At 43.7% G+C, this 3,024-nt stretch overlaps 1 protein-coding gene and 1 pseudogene across 2 annotated transcripts in view; one reads left to right on the top strand and one right to left on the bottom strand.

The window, feature by feature from the left end:
• PPP3CC (protein phosphatase 3, catalytic subunit, gamma isozyme) overlaps positions 1 to 3,024 on the bottom strand; it is a 139,275-nt gene that overhangs the window by 66,034 nt on the left and 70,217 nt on the right. The gene's annotated exons all lie outside the window — the stretch shown is intronic.
• On the top strand, positions 608 to 1,046 carry LOC102867804 (annotated as a pseudogene).

Below are 3,024 nucleotides of genomic sequence, written 5' to 3'. Positions count from 1 at the left end.
GCTAAGATCCATCTAACATTAGCTACAATATCCCTAGTACCACGACCCCTTCTAAACCCAGCCTGGACTTCTGGCAGTTCTCTACTGATGTGTTGTTCCAGTCGTTTTTGGATAATCTTCAGTAGAATCTTGCTTGCATGTGAAATCAATGAGACTGTTTTATAGTTTCCACACTCTGTTGGGTCACCCTTCTTTGGGATGGGAACAAATCTAAATCTCTTCCAGTCAGTTGGCCAAGTGGTTGTTCTCCAGATTTCTTGGCACAACTTGGTGAGCACATCCAGGGTAGCATCTGTTAGCTCAAATATGTCATTTGATATACCATCTATTCCTGGGGCCTTGTTTTTTGCTATTTCCTTCAAAGCAGCCTGAACTTCTTCCTTCATCACCACAGGCTCTTGCTCATATGTTATTTCATTAAATTCTTTTATGTCTGCCAATTCCTTTTGACACAGTGACTCAGTATATTCCTTCCATCTTCTTTTAATAGCTCCTGGATAATATTCTGCCTAAAGCAGCCTTGATTATAGCAACTCAAGGTTTGAATTTGTTCTTCAGTTCCTTGAGCTTAAGAAATGCTGAAGAGCTTTCCCAAAGCTCCGACAAGATGGAGGAAGTGGAGCAGAAAAAGAAGCGGACCTTTCGCAAGTTCACCTACCATGGCGTGGACCTAGACCAGCTGCTGGACATGTCCTATGAGCAGCTGATGCAGCTGTACAGCGCCCAGCAGCGGCGGCGGCTGAACCTGGGTCTGCGCAGAAAGCAGTACTCGCTGCTGAATCAGCTTTGCAAGGCCAAGAAGGAGGATCCCCCCCATGGAGAAGCCGGAGGTGGTGAAGATGCACCTGCGGGACATGATCATCCTGCCCGAGATGGTGGGCAGCATGGTGGGCGTGTACAACGGCAAGACCTTTAACCAGGTGGAGATCAAGCCCGAGATGATCGGACACTGCATGGGTGGGTTCTCCATCACCTACAAGCCCGTCAAGCACGGCCGGCCTGGCACCGGCGTCACCCACTCCTCCCGCTTCATCCTGCTCAAGTAGCCTTGAGACAATAAAGGTTGTGGACGTTAAAAAAAGGAATGCTCAGCGAGTTCGGCCCGTTTCGATTTTCCAACTCCAGCTCCTTGCACATTTCATTGTAATATTTTGCTTTGTCATCCTGGGTAGAAATCTATTTCTTCCTCTTAGGCTCTGATTGTTGGTGCATACATCTGAATAACAGGTGTTCCTTGTATACATATGGATATTCTCCCGTCCCTTACAACATTGTGTGTCAAGATGGCTCTGGAAATGGTCTTTTTAACTAAGAATGAGATCCTATTTTTCCTCACTTTTTCATTTCCTGCATACACAATCATATTACTGATTCAAAATGTTCTATGCCAATTCATCTCTTTTTACCAATGCCTGGTATGTCAATAGTTGTATGTTCCATTTATCTCTTAAAATATCCAATTTACCTATTTTCATGCTTTTCACATTCCATGTTCCAATAACTAGTGTCTGCTTGCAACCGCTCCTCTGTGAGCCAAACAGAGGGCTGAGCCTCAGATGCTATATATGCCAGTCTAATTTAAGCATGCTGTATTTTACACAGGGATTTTGAAGGCCTATTGTTTCAGAAGTGGGTGGCTAATCCTTCTCCCTAGACTGCCTTAACTTAGAGCAAAATCTGGCAGATAAACATTTTACTGGGAAAAGCAGATGAGATACACTTTCAATTTCAAAAGTAACCAATTAAGTGCTGGTTCTCCCCCCATCCCGCTTTGGCTCCTGTGATTTGATTCTGTCCTCACCCTGCTCTGCCAGCACGCCAGCATCCATTCCGCCCTTTCTGACCTCTGCCTTACCTGGTCATCACTGTCCACCCCTCCAATCACTTCTGTGATGCTGGTCTCTCCTCCTCCTGCTGCTCCACTGTCTTGAGCTTGCTACCAGCATGAGGGAGTGGAGCAGTGGCATGGCTTATATGTTATTGGCATTGTAGAAAATACTGGGGCAGTTTTGTAAAAAAGGAAAACTACCATTTGATGGAGCAATTCCAGTTCTAGATTTATATATACCTCAAAAAATTTGAAAACTGAAATTCAACAAGACAGATTGATACAGCAGCAATAACAATGGGCTCAAGAATATTAAAGATTGTGAGGATGACACAGATAAAGCAAGGTTCAGATTTGTTGTTCACAGGGTTGCTGTGAGTTGTAGTTGGCTCGGAGGCACCTAACAACAACATGGTAAACACGGCATTATTCTGGGTGGGCCTAAGCTATTCAGAGCATTTAAAAAGCTTTGTTTAATAGAAGGTGGACTCTGGCTGGAGTAACAAGTGTTAGGTTGATTATTTGAAAGTCCTCGAATCAAATCCACTAGCCTCTCTGAGGGAGAAAGACAGGGAGTCTCCTGCCACAAAGATTTATGGCCTAGAAGACCCAGGGGAAGGTTGCTATGAGTGAAAAATAACCTGACTTAAAGCAGTGGGTTTTTAGACTTAACAGCAAAACATTTTCCAGCTGGTAGAAGTCAGAGAGATGTTCTCTGAAAAACAATCATATATCTTGTAAATTATCTGTAAGAGTGATGTGACAAGAAACAGTAAGAGCGTGGTATCTCAAAGCTAAACACAGCTTCTAACAACAGCTGGCAGGAAAACGGAGACTTTAGTCCTAGAGTCACAAGGGCGTTAATTCTGCCAAGACTAGTGAAATTCTTATTCCACAGCCAAATGAGGACTGTAATCCTAGCTGACACCCTAATTTCAGCTCAGTGAGATGTAGAGTGCAGAATCCAACCAAACTGTCCCTGTACATCTAACATACAGAAACTGTGAGATAAAAAAAACAAACAGACAAAACACAAACCAACCTTACATGAAACTGCTAAACTTGTCTGAATTTATCATCAATGTCACATGCAAGCAAAATACTGCTTAAGATCATTAAAAAATGGCTACAGACTTCATCCATAGCCACTGGTGAGAGTCAGCGCCCAGAGCCATCAGGGGCTTTAAGCTCGTTGC

Source organism: Elephantulus edwardii, unplaced genomic scaffold, assembly GCF_000299155.1.
Source record: "Elephantulus edwardii isolate Elephantulus edwardi_28Jun2011 unplaced genomic scaffold, EleEdw1.0 scaffold00038, whole genome shotgun sequence".
Taxonomy (NCBI): Eukaryota; Metazoa; Chordata; class Mammalia; order Macroscelidea; family Macroscelididae; genus Elephantulus; species Elephantulus edwardii.
This window is presented reverse-complemented; position numbering and strand designations above follow the sequence as displayed.